General features: G+C 38.2%; 1 long non-coding RNA gene across 1 annotated transcript in view; it reads right to left on the reverse strand.

Annotated features, from left to right (window-relative positions):
• The window catches only part of LOC129515264 (uncharacterized), a 383,108-nt gene extending 378,240 nt beyond the window's left edge, over nt 1–4,868 (reverse strand). Inside the window, exon 1 of the long non-coding RNA XR_008665544.1 lies at nt 4,772–4,868. This is a non-coding gene — a long non-coding RNA (uncharacterized LOC129515264). The remainder of the gene's footprint in view (nt 1–4,771) is intronic.
• Between the last annotated feature and the right edge of the window lie 1,132 nt (nt 4,869–6,000).

Here is a 6,000-nt window from a genome sequence, read left to right on the forward strand (position 1 = left end):
ACAAAAAAAGATATCAAAGAAAATATAAGTAAATATATGTAAATGGAAGATATCCCATGTTCATAAATCAGAAGAATTAAGATTTTAAAATAACCATACCCAAAGCCATTTATAGATTCAGTGTAATCCTTATCAAAATTCCAATGATATTTTTATTTTATTTATTTATTTTTTTATTTAGTTATGATAGTCACAGAGAGAGAGAGAGAGGCAGAGACACAGGAAGAGGGAGAAGCAGGCTCCATGCACTGGAAGCCCGACGTGGGATTCGATCCCGGGTCTCCAGGATCGCGCCCTGGGCCAAAGGCAGGGGCCAAACCGCTGCACCACCCAGGGATCCCCCAATGATATTTTTAACACAAATAGAAAGGAATACTAACATTCATATAGAACCATTAAAGACCCTAATTAGCTGGAGAAATCCTAAGGACAAAATTGGAGGCATCACACTTCCAGTATCCAAACTATATTACAAAGCTATAGTAATCAAAACAGTAAAGTTCTTACATAAAATCCAAAACATAGACCAATAGAACAGAATAAAAGGTCAGAAATAAACCCACAAGTACATGGTCAACAAAAATTAAAAAGGAAGCCAAGAGTATTCAATGGGGATAGATAATTATGTCTTCAACAAATGATGTTAGGAAAACTAGAAATTCACATGCCAAAAAATGTGGTTGGAACCCTAACTTACATTACTCACAAAATTAACCCAAAATTGATTAAAGACTTAAATGTAAACTTGAAACTAAAGTTTTTTGAAGAAAATGAAGGGAAAAAACTCTGATATAGTTCTCGAACAATAATTTTGTGTATATGACACAGAAAGCACAAACGACAGCAACAAGAAAATCAACAAGCAGGACTACATCAAACCATAGCTTTTGCAAAGCAAAAGAAACAATCAACAAAATGAAAGGCAACCTCCTGAATGGGATAAAATATATTCAAACATATCTAATATATTGAAAATATATCCAATAAATGGTTAAAATCCAAAATATATAAGGAACTCCTAAAAATCAATAGCAAAAATCAGTCAGATTAAAAAATGGGCAGAGGACTTGAATCATAGGGAACTGCAAATCAAAACAGCAATGAGATTTCATCTCATACATGTTAGAATGGCTCTTATTTAAAAAAAAAAAAGGTAACAAATGCTGGTAGAATATGGTGGGAAGGAAGCCCTAATTCCTGGTTGATGGGAACAGAAATCGGTAATGCCATTATGGAATACGTATGGAGGGTCCTCAACAATTAAAAATAGAACTACCATATGATCCAGCAATCCCACTTTGGGTTATATATTTGAGGAATATGAAATCACTGTTTTGAAAAGATATCTGCACTTCCATGCTCATTGCAGCATTATTCCCAGTCGCCAAGATATATGATAGCAATAGAAGTATCTATGAATAGATAAATGGATAAAGAAAAATGTGAGATTCACACACACACACACACACACACACACACACACACACACACACAGGAATGTTGTTCAGCCATAAAAAAGAAGAAAATCCTGCCATTTGTATCAACATAGATGGAGTTTGATGACATTATGCTAAGTGAGAGAAGTCAGAGGGAAGGAAATACCATATAATCTCACTTATAAATGGACTCTAAAAAAAATCAAAATTGTAGAAGCAGAAAGTAGAATGGTGGTTGTCAGGAGCTGAGGGATGGGATAAATGGGGAGATGTTAGTCAAAATGTACAAACTTTCAGTTATAAGATGAATAAGTTCTGGGAATATAATTTTCAACACAGTAACTATACTTAACAATCCTGCTCTGTTTCTTGAAAGTTGCTATAAGAATAGAGTTTTAATGTTCTCACCATAACAACAACAAAATGATAATTATGTGAAATGAAGAATATGTTAAGTAACCTTATTATGGCAAACATTTTGCAATCTATACGTGTATTAAGTCATCACATCATCTACCTGTAATACTGTGATTTATAATAAGAAATATATGTTGGTTATTGTCCTTGTTTTTGCCACAGAGCTTCTATAATATTGGATTTTCCTAAGGGATGAGAGGCATAATGATGTTTTTTGTTATGTTAATATAATGACTCTGGGAAAGCATCATAAGTAACCCAAGAATGGAACTGGTTGTCAGGAGACCTAACCATATGATTAAAGACTTGGAACTTTCTGTCCCACTCCCCTAATCTCTGGGAGGGGAGCAGTGCTGGAAGTTGAGTCAATTGTCAATGACCAATGATTTAATAAGTCATGCCCATGTAATGAACATCCATAAAAACCCAAAAGGATGGAGTTCAGAGAGTTTCTAGGTTGGTGAACACTTGGAGATTCCTGGAGAGTAGTATGCCAGGAGAGGACATGGAAGCTCTATATCTTTTCGCAATATCTTGCCTTATGCATCTGTTCTATCTGGCTATTTCTGAGTTATTTCCTTTGTAATAAACTGGTAATCCAGTGAGTAAAATGTTTATAAGCATTGTGAGCTGCTCTAGGAAGTGAGTCGTTGGAATTCCCAATTTATAACTGGTTGGTCAGAAACACAGGTGATAACTTATGGATTACAATTGGTACTTGAAGTGGTAGAGAGGGAAATCTTTAGGATTTCCTAAATTCAGTAGGACTGAATCTTTAACCTGTGGAATTTGACACTATCTTTCAGTAGATACTATCAGAATCAAGCTGAATTATAAAATAACCAGCTGGTGTTCAAAAATTCTTTGGAAAATATACTCTTCCCCAACACTGGAAATTGAGTGCAGAATTGTAATATCTTAAACTTACATAGTGTTATTTATTAATTATTTCTCAATAAAGCTAGAAAAAAACCTTTAAAAGAAATTCAAACCTACTTGCCTTCCTCTCCTTTTTGCTGAGCTTAGTGGTTTTCACCAGGAATTTTGACTTATTGCCTCTCTCCTTAGGATAGAGTCCTATAAACAGTTTGTTGTTACTATTATAATGGAAATTTAGGCCAGACATCCTTGGCAATAGGTTTAACATCTAATCATTATCCTTTATTAAATAAGAGAATACCTTAACCTAAAGAAAGAAAAAAAAATAAGCCAAGGGTATTATATCAAGTATGTTATATAATTTTTGTATTTTATATTTATATATTATATTATTTTAAACTTCCAACATGAGTGATGGCTCCCATTGATTACACTGGAAAGATGCTTACTTCTATACCCAAAATGGGATCTATGCCATCTATAATTCTTAACTTTATTAGTCAGTAAATATATACATAGTGCTGTGACTATTAAGTTGCTATAAAATAATTTAGAATATTAGAACTTGAAGAGTGTGTTTTAACTAAAAGCTTGCAAAGATAGTATAAAGAACACCAAACTATGTATATAGCATTTTTTTTAGTCTAAGGAAACCATATATTTGGTTGTAAGACCTACATCAAATATCTGGTTTGAATTTTACCTGATATTTTATTAACTTCATCATCCTGTCAATAAGAAACTTCCTTGGCTATTGGTGACAGGTTCAAAAGTTTCCAAAATGCCTGTAGTTGACCCAACACTATTATTATCAGACTTGTATGTCAGATTGTCACTGAGTTCTAATCAATAATTTTAAAACTAGAAAAAGAGCTAAGATAGCAGCATAGTAGGAGGACCAAAGGTTCATCTCATCCCACAAACACAACTTGATAGCTACCAAATCATTCTGAATATCCAAGAAACTAACCTGAGGACTGACCAAACAAACTTCACAAGTAGAGGGAGAGAAGAGGTCACATTGAGGAAGGTAGAAAGTGTAGAGATGTGTTTTGGAGAGAAACAGATTGTGGGTGCTGTGGAAAGGGGGGAGCCCTAGTAGCAGAGAAAGGTGACAGAGGAGTACACAAGGGAACACATGAGAACAAGAGGGACTGATTTTTATGATTTTTTTCAACCAGCCTGGCTTGAAGACTGAAGTTATAATGGTTGTCAGACTTAGCTGGGATAGAGGTGTGAGGGTGCTACCCTACTCTGAAGCCAGGCAAATAACATGGGGGGCAGACAGTACAATCTGAAGAGCACCTTGGACACAGAATGGGGAGATTATTTGCTCATCCTGGAATGTGTCCATGAGAGGTAGTGTTCAGACATACCACTCAGGGGACAAATGAGCCTGAGGATGCCATTCCCTACCCCACCCCTCAGCATAAGTGGAGAGCCACCTGCTGAAGGTAGCTAACCCAAACACTGCTTGTCTAGCCTCCTTGCTCCAAGTCCTATGTCTTGGCACTCTTGCACATCTGGTCAAACCTGCATTAATCCCAGTGGGGCAAGATCCTTCCCCAGAAGACCAGTGCAAGCTTTTACCCACACTATGTTCCTAAAGCCTGGTATTCTAAAAATCAGCAGGCTTGACTGGGATAGAGCCCACAAGGCACTGCACTGCCTGGAGAGAATGCAGGCAAAAACCCCGAGGTGATAGCATGAAAACAGCTGTCTGAAAAGCACCTGGGACACTCCGGGGGAGATTATTCACTTTTCTTGGAGTGCTTCCCTGAGAGCAGCAAGCATAGAAACTCCTCTCTGTGGACAAAGGAGATGACTAGTACCATTTCCCTCCCCCATGACTCCATATAAACACAGAACCACCTTCTGTAAAAAGCACAAGTCGACACTGGCTGCCTAACCTGCTTATATCAGGTCCCACACCTCTGCTCTCTGCTGGTACAGCTCTTCTCAGTAAAGTTTGCCTCAATTGCAGCACAGTGGGCCACTTCACACCAACAGAACCCCCTGCCCACACCACATCTACCAACCAGAGAGTTCTGCAAGGCTTCATTTCTAGTGGAAAGAGCGTCAGGTTCTGTGGGAAACCAGCTGCTTAGCTTATCTGAGAACTGAACCTTATAGTCCTCAGCACACTGGGGATATGTGAGGTCCTGAGTTGGCACACTGACTCTTGACCACATTGGTCTCCAATACAGCTCCTCTGCTCCCCCCTCCTTGAGTCAATAGCCTATTCCTTTACCTTTTGAACTTAACATGTTTTTCTCTGCTTCCCAAAGTTAATCATTCCTATAGTCAATCTGCTAGCTCTCTTAATAAAAACTGGAGGAGACAAAGCCTCAGGGTCTGAGTCCAATTCTGGTTTGAGTCTGAGTCTTGGTCCTCCTGCCCCCCCCCAAATTAAAATTCAGTGAGTCTTCGAGTCTTCTTCATATAGTTGCCTCCAACTATTCTGGGTCACAGCAAGTTTCCATTTAACAAGCAGACCAGAGCACACTTAGTTAAAAATTGCCACACTCTGGCCAAAGCCCAAACACTGCCACTGCTGGCAAGGAGAGCCTCTCAGATGACTGACCTGAAAGATAGAGCAGCCAAAACACAGCAACCCAGTGCACACAGCATACACTAGGGACACACCCTGAAGCACCAGGCCCTGGACATATATGACCTCTTCTTCATAAAGCTATTATGTTCAGGAGCAGGAAACATCACAGGCTTTTCAACATACAGAAGAAGACAGAGACCTAGACAAAATGCCAAGACTGAGGAATTCATCCCAAATGGAACAATAAAATAAGGTCCTGGCCAGAGATCTAAGTGAAACAGATATAAATAATATGCAGGATGAAGAATATATCTTATTTTTATTTTTTAAAGATTTTATTTATTTATTTGAGAGAGAGCACAAGCAGGCAGTGGGACAGAGGGGAAGGGACAAGCAGACTCTCCCCTGAGCAGGGAGCCAATGTGGGGCTCAATCCCAGGACCCTGGGATCATGGTCTGAGCCAAAGGCAGACATTTAACCAACTGAGCCACCCAGGTATCCCCTGATGGATTTAAAGCAACAATTAAAAGGATACTAGCTGGGCTTGAAAAAAGACTTCATGGAGGTTCTTACCATAGAGACAGAAGAGTTAAAAAGAATCAGAAATGAAAAATGCAGTAACTGATCAAAACAGACTGAATACAATGAACACAAAGATGAAAGAATCAGAGGAATGCATAAGTGATATAGAAGATAAAATAATGGAAAATAAT

Source organism: Nyctereutes procyonoides, unplaced genomic scaffold (genome assembly GCF_905146905.1).
Source record: "Nyctereutes procyonoides isolate TBG_1078 unplaced genomic scaffold, NYPRO_anot_genome, whole genome shotgun sequence".
NCBI classification, from domain to species: domain Eukaryota; kingdom Metazoa; phylum Chordata; class Mammalia; order Carnivora; family Canidae; genus Nyctereutes; species Nyctereutes procyonoides.